The sequence below is a fragment of the Caretta caretta genome, chromosome 10, assembly GCF_965140235.1.
Source record: "Caretta caretta isolate rCarCar2 chromosome 10, rCarCar1.hap1, whole genome shotgun sequence".
Lineage (NCBI taxonomy): Eukaryota > Metazoa > Chordata > Testudines > Cheloniidae > Caretta > Caretta caretta.
Genome location: NC_134215.1, coordinates 18,303,940 through 18,313,506, shown reverse-complemented (window position 1 = coordinate 18,313,506; position 9,567 = coordinate 18,303,940). Strand labels below are relative to the sequence as shown.

At 41.9% G+C, this 9,567-nt stretch overlaps 1 long non-coding RNA gene across 1 annotated transcript in view; it reads left to right on the top strand.

The window, feature by feature from the left end:
• The first annotated feature begins 227 nt into the window (after positions 1-227).
• Positions 228-9,567, top strand: part of LOC142073458 (uncharacterized) — a 28,216-nt gene continuing 18,876 nt past the window's right edge. Inside the window, exon 1 of the long non-coding RNA XR_012670361.1 lies at positions 228-426. This is a non-coding gene — a long non-coding RNA (uncharacterized LOC142073458). The remainder of the gene's footprint in view (positions 427-9,567) is intronic.

Below are 9,567 nucleotides of genomic sequence, written 5' to 3'. Positions count from 1 at the left end.
AGTCACTTGCACAGGCACAGATGTGGTTTACCGCACTTTGAAACTGGGTTAATTCAGTCACTTTTTCCATCTTAGCAGCGTATCTACAATAGGGGTTTGCACCAGTTCAACTACATCAGTTTAAAAAATTCCCAGTGTAGACACCCCCTTTAATATTCTTAACGTTCAGTGCAGGTGTGAAAGTAGAAGTAAAACAGCGTGTTTCATTCTGAGGCAGTCAGATATGAAATACGCATTCATAAGGAGGCACTGGAAGTTGCTATATGAGTTTCTGATAGTCTCCATAGCAATGAAAAAGCATACCAATAAGAGAAACCACACAGAGGATACAAGCCAGAGATATGTCTCCTTGCCAGCAACAGAGCTGTGTTGGACTAAAAGAGCTGCATAGAAAATCTAAAGCTACATTCCTTGCATTCTCCGCAGGTAAGGTAATTTATATGTCATAAAATGACTACACTAAAGACAAATAATAAACAACCTGAGGAAACCCTATTATTGAGCATAAAACTATAAACACTTTAAATGAACTGTAAACATGTATATACATATGTGTGCACGTTATATATTACACACACAAAAACTACCATTGCAGAGTTAAGCACTCAGAAGTTAGGAACTGCTAGAATTAAGATTGCCGGTGCAACCTTAATACAGCCTTCCCCCCATGCGTATGTATTCTGATGCAGTATTTTATTACATGATCACTTTCTATTTTTTCCCATGGAACCCTGTCTCATTCAGTGCACAGACTGAACAGTGCTCACTTAATGAGCAGCTATTCGATCTTTTCTTTTCTCCTCAGTGTTCAGTGTGTGGCCCCATGTTCTATTTTATACACACCATTCAAGCCCTGCTCTGAAGACAGAATTATTAATTTCCTCATGAGCTCGTCCATGGCACTCATCACTACAGAATCTGAGTGGTTTGCGAACATTGATTAATCTTCACACCACCACTGTGAAGTGAAGGGCTGGTATAATCCCCATTTTACACATGGGGAACTGCGGCACAGAGCTTAAATTCAAAATTTTCCACTAATTTGGGGTGCCGAGGACCTGAAATTTCTGAGTACTTAGCATTGTGTTGCACTTTATCTGTTCAAAGAACATTTCACAGCTGGGAATGCCCAGCACTTCTGCAAATCAGACCCCAGGCTACCAAACTGCACACCCAGAAAATGAGGAATGCACAATTAGTGAGAGACCTGTGGAAAGTTTGATTTAAGTTACTTGCCCAGCATTACGTTTGAACACTATGGAAGAAGCAGGGAAAGAATCCAGTTTTCCAAGGCAATATTCAACTGCCTTCACCAGGACCGTCTTTTCTCTTCCTGAAATCTCCTGCCTCATTCACAGTTCACCTTCCATCTTCTGCTACAAGTGAAGCAGGGTTCCTACAGTCAAGGATCTCCTTCACTGCATAACCCTGATTCATGCACAGACTAGATCCTGTGGATGGAGCTGTGGAAAAAACAGTATGTGAGAATGTAATGAAAGCCAGTATCCTAATCCACATGCACAAGGGCACCATATTAAGGTTTTACAGGCAATCTTAATTCTGGCATTTCCTAACTTTTGGGTGCATGACTTTGGGACCTTGATAATGTTCTTTTAACATAGTTTTTGTGTGTCATTTGCTAGGTTTTAAAAAGAAAGCAAACTGAGATTCCCCCTCCCACATCACTCTGAAATTCCATCATGTAACATAGTATTGATACCTATGTGGCTCACTAGCAGGTTTGGAAGCTTCACATCTCTTCCACAGACTTCTGCCACTTGACCTAACAGAGTAATTCACAGCAGTAGTAAGTTGTCATCCACTAAGTGGACCAGCACTCGACACACTTTGCCAGTGGGTTTTTCACTTTTGTAAAGAGCAGAAGAATAGTGAGGCCCTGTCTTGGGTGCCATTCCAGGCTCTGGAGGGGAACATAGTCTAGTAGGCACCGACTTTTGCCAATTCCCCCGAACCTTGATCCTTCTGTCCTGTCCTTCCTTGTTTTAGTCCCATTCTCTTTACCTACCCAGTCCCAATTTCCACCCCTCAGGCTTCTCATCCCAGTCCCCGTTTCCTTTCTGAGTGACTCTTTGGACTCGCTCTTAGAATCCTGATTCCCTGCCTATTCCCAGTCTTTCCCCATCCCCCCAGTCCCACTCTCCCTGCCTGGTTCCTAGTCCCAGTCTCCTGGTCCAGCCAGTCCTAGCCCTCTCTCCTCCTCCAGCTTCCAGTTCCAGTCCCCTCCCCATTCTCTCTGTGGACCAACAGGTCTTGAATCTGTGTTTGCAGTCCCCAGGCAATCTTTGTATGCCAGCCCAATGGCTTGCTAGTAAGTAGTGGGCTGAGTGGGTAATGGAACCCTGGCTCTACCAGAGGCATCATCCATGTGAGTCCTGCTTAGAGGAGTGCCTGACCCCATCAATTCACCCAGCTGCACTGTTCAAGCTGGAAGGAGACCCAGGAAGTTGTCTGTGCAACTGGATTTATTCCTGGACGTCTGCTCCATTGGACCTGACTTCTGAGCCTTGTTCTCCTGACTTGTTCCTGCTTCCCTGCCTTGCTCTAGGTTCCTGTTTCCCTGACCTGTTTCTGCCTTGTTCCTGATCTGACCTTTGGCTTGACTCTCTGATGCTGGCTCTGACCTTTGGCTTGACCCCCGACTCTGATTCTGACCACTAGTGGTGACAGCCCAAGCTCCAGTCTCCTTGCCCTACCAGGTCTAGCTTCCCCTCCAACTCCCAGCATCCCCATCTCCCAGTACATGTCTCTTTGCCCAGTCAGTCACAGTTTCTCTCCCACCCCAGTTTCAATGGACTTCTTGACCCAATCTACTCCTTTCCCTCTCCCTGCTCTGGCTTTTGTCCCCTTTGCATTCTAATCAGATGGTGTCCTCCTCCACACTGGCTGGGCACTAGCAGGCAGGTCATAGAGAGCACAGGAGAGACAAGCTCCCTTCTCTTGGTTTCAGGGCTTGGTCCCACCCCAGGCTAGAGCAGCCATTACAAGTAAAGTCACAGTCGCCCTGTGGGGATGGCATATGTACTGTCCAGCCACGGGAAGCAGCTATGAGGGGATGAAGCAAGCTCGGTTGCTCTGTGGGAATGAGGCACGTGCGGACTAGTCATCACTAGGAACTGTGAGAAGCTTAAGCATGTTGAGTGAAGATGGAATCTTCAGAGTCTTTAGCTGCTAAAACTGAAGAAGTCTTTCCTGAGCACGTGTGAACTGTGAGTGTTCCAAGGCTTATAAACTTGGCCAGATTTGGGCAGAGTTTTACAAGGATTGCTGACACAAAGAGCCTCTGCCAGTTTTCAAGTCCCTACTCCAAAGTATGGGGGCTCTTCAGCTTTGCAAAGCAAAGATCACCATATTTATTTTTTTAACGTGAGCAAAACAATGTATTTTTCCCTCATCGTATTTGTGGAAATGGCTGAACTGTGTTGGCTAAAGCTATCAATCAATCAGTCAAAAAAAAAATCATGCTGAGGCAGGCCGCTGACATGGAAAAGTTCAGCCTGAGCAGTTTTAAGTCTGGCAAAGTTACAAGCAAGTGAGAACAGGGTCTTATAACCTTAATAAGAGGCGGTGCTACTGGCCTCGCCTATAATATATGTCTTACATACGTTTGCAATTTCTTTTGCTGATAATTATAAATACAGAAAGTAAATTACAATTTTCCTATTTGACCCCCCTCAGCCCATTGATTGGCTGATTTATTTTAGGTGTCACAGCAGAGATGGGTCATGAGCAGACATTCGGGAGAGGTGAGTGGTTTTACAGATCAGTTCGAGGAAGGTATATTCCATGCTTTAGGGGCAGCATGGGAAAAGGCCCTGAGATGTTTGCAGGACAAGCTGACAGGAGAGCTGTCCCTGGCAGAGTAGAGGCGTGATAACAGGGAGAAGCAGGCAAAGAGGGTCTTGAAGATGAGAACAGAAAGTGTGAACTTGTAGTGAAAGAAGGTGGAAGAGAGTGGAGAGATTCAAAGGAGGGCTTTTAATTTAACTGCCCTTTAATTTAAATTGAATACATTGTACAGCATGAGTCAAACTCTTAGGGGATGTATTTTTAGCTCGGATTATTCCCATTCTCACTTTTGCAGGAATAAGGGGTGCCCACAAAGCTTGCACCCAGGAAAACAGATTCCGTGTCTGAGTACCTGACCTGAGTGTTCAGCCAGGTTAGTAAAGACACAAGGACTTACAGTGGCATGTACAGTTCAATAGCAGGTATAAAAATATGGGGGCTAGCTTTGCAAACATAAATGGAACCCTCTAAATGGTGGCAACCTTTCTATGAAAAGAACATAAGAACAAAAAGATCACTAAAAATCAAGTGCTTCTCAAAAGTATATTAACATCTGTGAAAATACTGTACTAAGTGGCACCTTTCAGTTTAGGTGATTTCCACTTCAGGCTGTATTCATCTTCCCCAGAGAATAAAAGATAAGTTGAAGTGGATATTTACAACAGCATGTGATGCAGGGAACCCCTTAGCTCTAGCAGGGGCTCTGAGACTGGTTCCCTCTGAGACTTACTCTCTATCTTTAAAGCGGGGGACAATAATACAGTTTTTGCTTTGGAGAGGTGTGGTGAAGATTAATTCATATTTCAAAAGCACTTTGAAGAGGTCATGTTTCTCCATCAGGTGCATCCTGAAAATTCACTCTTTCTGGCTGCCCATTAGTTGGCCAGTCCTGCTTTCATGCTACCCACCTCACAATCCTTTCATTTAGCCCCCATTACAATATAAAGACAAAATGTAACTGGAGAAGTAAACGAAGAAAACCTATTTGGAATTAACAAATCAATACACATGCCAAATACAACCACAATATCATTTAAATGTATGTGGTAATACACTCCCTCCCACACTGTGTGTATTTAAATGGGCCAGACAATATTCAATATGAGTGAGACTAACTCCAAGGGTAGTCACAGTAAAGTCAATGAGACTACCCATGGAGTAAGCTGCTACTAAACTAGAATAATGCTATCAGACTCTGGCCCAAAGTACATAAGACATTAGCTAAAAACATACTCAAACAACAAAGACAAAAACAGGAACAGAAACAAACCAAAACCCCCTCAAATCAATAACCCATTAAGCTGCATGTGTTATTCTAAGCAGCTCCACATTCTTGCTGTAATCCTTGTTCTCCTTTCACTTTCTATTTATATATCTACCCACACAAGGTCATCTGGTTATTGAGCACCTTTCAGTTTCCTCCCATTTTTCTCATATCCATTGGCTTTGTCAGGGTCTCATTTAGATTCTAAACTCTGCGGGGCAGGGACCAGGTCTCCTGTCTGTTCTGTAAAGTGACTTGAACACTTTTGGGCCCTGTAAAACAAAAAATAAACAATGCTAATATGAATCGGACTTGGTCTAGCAAAGTGCTGAGTATATCCAGCAACCTTCGGAATAGAGAGCATTCAACACCTTGCAGAATTGGGGCTAAAAAGACAAAACAGAGCTGCTATTCCAGTTTTGTTCCACAGTTTTGTATAGAGCATGATCTCTCTGTTGTAAAAATGTACTGCAACATCATTTATCATCTTAACAGTGAAAATAAATAATGTCAGCACTTACTGAAAAACAAGGAAGGATGTTCAGCTGCTTTTGCAGGGGAAAAAATCCTATTTTATAAGTTGTTTGAATGAGATTTGATTGAAATTAAATTCTCTAGATTCTTGTGAGCTTTTTGTAAAAAAAAATGTAATTGCCCTTTAATTCTTTTGGCAATTTGGTTTAATTCAGTTTATTTGATTTATTAGCTGAAGTATGTGATTCTGACAGAAAGGGTGATGGGCACACCTGCAAATTCTGAACAGTGTTTGCCAAGCCAGTAGAGCCCAGTTGAAAAACAGCATTTTCTGATGTGGCATTGGAAAACAAGGAAGACCTCAGGAAACCAGCAGGATTGGGAGAATCCAGCTAGAACTCATTGGGATTGTTATAAGGGCACCCCCTAGAACTCACTTCAAAGAAGACATAGGGTAAAACTCAGCCCTGGTGTAAGCAAGCTCCACTCCACTGAAGTCAATAGTTCTAAATCTACTTATACCAGCCATGAATTAGCCCCCTACTCTAGAATTGAGACCCAATTTGCACTCAGAACTCCCACTGACTTTGCAAGATCAGAGCTTAATTAGCAAGAAAGACCGCATCCATGTTCCCTACCTCACTCTGCCTTCCCCCATCACTATTTTCAAATGGTAAAACTAATCCTCCATTTTCAAGGTTAGGGTGAAAACATGGATTTTATTTTCTGCACCTCATTAGGCAATTTTGACATTGATTTATTTGGACTTGTGAGCGCTCAGAACTTCTGAAGGTAGACCCTAGTTGTCTCAGATTGATCACCCAAAACCTGAGATATCAGTGGCCACTTTTGAAAATGTCAGTCTCAGTGCTTAAGAGATGTTGAAACCAGCTATGTTGCTTAATTTTGTTCTTCCATGTGTCAGCATGGTACAATTAGTTACTTCTGAGCCCAACGAGCCATACCTGAACCAGTGAGTGTGATGAGTCATCAGAGGCAATTACCTGCAGGTCTTATGATAGGCCCCATAACATTCAATCAGGGTCCAGCCAATCCACAGGTGAGGACCCCCCCAGGTGATCCCAAGACAGGTACATAAGCTCCTAAGAGAACCAGTCTCTCTAGTTTGCTCAGTGTTACTACCTGGCTGGGAGCACTCCCATTGCCTATAGTTCTGACAGTGTGTTCTTTCAGCTAGCTGCCCGCTGACTCTGACACATGGAGAACCTTTTACCCAATTTCAATCAGCTGTGGGTTTGAAGAAAGAGCTACTAAAACATGGAATTTACTTTCTGATAAATAAACTGGCTCCTAGCACTTTGTAATTCTAAAGCAGACATTATTCTAAAACTGATTTTTGAAAAGATATTATGCCTTCTGAGGAGCTACCAAAATCAGTAGAACAGATGCTGGTAAGCTGTGCAAGGTCAGCCCTTACTTATCATAACCTGCCCCATCCAAGGCAGAAAGGTCCATTTTAACAAGAACTGCCAAGATCTAAAGATGAGTAGAGGTTGCAGGTGATGAACCCACCTGGAAAAAAAAATGAAGTCCAAGTTAGACACTCAAATCAGAGGCCCCTTTTGAAAATGTTGGCCATAATTTTTTGTCAGACACAATGTAAAGCAGGGTTATCTCAACATTATTTTTATATTTCCTTTAGCAGGGCGTTTGGATCATATCACCTTCCACAGGATGCAACATTATTTAATCCTGTTTATCTTTCTATTCACATTTTTTCTTCTTCCACAAGAAAAGATTGGATTAGCCGTGTAGTCATCCTAATGTCACAAGTATAGTCCCTGCTGCTGAAGGGAGCCTCTCTTCTATAATGGTCAAGAGCTCATTGGTAACACATGCCTCATTCTTCTGGATGGCATGTACAGACACTTATATGCCAAATAAAAAAGAACAATGGAGAAAAATTGCTTGCAGTTGGTTTGGGCTGCCAAGAAAACAGACTGTATTATACAGGATGCCTGCCTGTGAAGCCAATTAATATGTACCACTTGGGGAGCAATTCAAAATGCATGGAATATGAAAACATAAACACCACAAGAAGGCAAGCCAAAGTGAAGCAACACACCTCCACAGTAATAATACCTGTGATCACTATAGTACCTTTCATCCACACATCCAAAACTGACAGACTTCACAAATTCTGGACCAAATCTTGTGCATCTTTCTTACACAGGTTGTCCCATTTGCCATCTATGGAGTGATCCCTGTCCGTGTCTGTACTTAATCTATCCATCCTTTAATACAGCATTGTGCTTGCTTTATCCATTACTAAAATGCAGCCACCTCTCGAACAGAAGGCATCAGACATTAAACATCACATAGCTACACTCCACACCAGATCAGGGTAGAGTGAATACCTTCTCTAGTCAAAGCTACAGGGTATTATATTCAAGCCCCACTGTAGCCAAATACTTCCCATTAAAGTCAATGGGAGTTATTCAGATAGGCTCAGTCCAGCCCCCACTGAAGTCAATGGCTGTACTCCCACTGAATTCAATAGTACAGGTTGAGCCTACAGTGCCGCAGACAAGCAGGACCCAGGGAATTATAGCTTGGCAGAATTTAATCATGCAGTTGGAATCCCATGAAAACTGATTTTTCTTCAACCCCTCTTGTTCAATTTTAAATATTTTTATTTTTTAAACAAAAGAAAGGAAGAAAGTAGGAAAATGGGAAAAAGGTGAGGATAAATAAATATACTGTCAACAGGGATTAAAAACTAAGACACAGATAATTAAACATATTAACCAATTTTTGTGTCTACTGGGTACTCACAATAGAAGTGATACAACTCAAATTCTAAATGTAGTTGGGGATTTTAATAAGCTTGCAAATGAGAGAGTAAAGGGGGAAACAAACAAATTAATGTCATAGGGCCAAATTCTGATCTCAATTACAACTGAAAAGATTGCCAATGATGATAATGCTATTACTGCGAATTTATAATGATTTAATTGAGAGAAGAATCTACCCCACTACTTACCAGATATTACAGATTTCCACTTTGGATTTCACGTGGGTCAGGGATTCAATCGACTGATTTGTTTGTAGAAGTTTTGCATTCTTGTATTGTTTATGATTTGGGGGTTTTTTGGCATAAGAGGGAAGAATTTTGTGCAGGTTCCTTTGTTGCGACCTGAAGAAATTGTTCAGTGTTCCCAGCAGAAGGAATTTCATGCCTACCGGGGTGCTGTCACTTTCCTTAAACAATGCATCCACCTTTTGCATATCAATTTAAGTCATGTGTTTTTCTACAGCTCCAAATTGCATGGCTCATTCTCTCCTGTATGACATCCCCAACAAATACTTCGATCTGTGACATGTTTCCTTCTGTGGGGATGGGGGGAATAATAAAAATCATATGCAATAACTGAAAGGCCAGTACTTGGTATTTTGCTCTGATGATTATTAGAGAAGGATTGGAACAAAAACCTCTAGTCTGGGCTGCATTCAAACTGGATTCAGATCCAAATTTGCAAATTACTCATTTTTATAATGAGCTAAGCTAAAAACCCCAGCAACAAACACCCATGAAGTTTGAAGTTTCAGTCAATCTCTGTTCCAGGTTTGAAAACCAGCACATCTATAGTTAGCACAAGACTATTTTTTTCTGGTAAAGTGAAGGGGAAATGCAATGAAAAATCAGTAGCTGGGATAAATAAGACCAACAGCTAAATGCAGAGGCTTTTTATCTCTCAGCTCTGAGCTGAAAAACAGAATAGACAGAAGTGAATCAATACCCTTGCTGTAAGAAGAAAAGGAGTACTTGTGGCACCTTAGAGACTAACCAATTTATTTGAGCATAAGCTTTTGTGAGCTACAGCTCACTTCATCGGATGCATACTGTGGAAACTGCAGAAGACATTATATACACAGAGACCATGAAACAATACCTCCTCCCACCCCACTCTCCTGCTGGTAATAGCTTATCTAACACGGCTGTTACTCTTGCTGTGAGGTCCAGAAGCAATTTTTTAAATGATGGCAGTTTGTAGTGGACA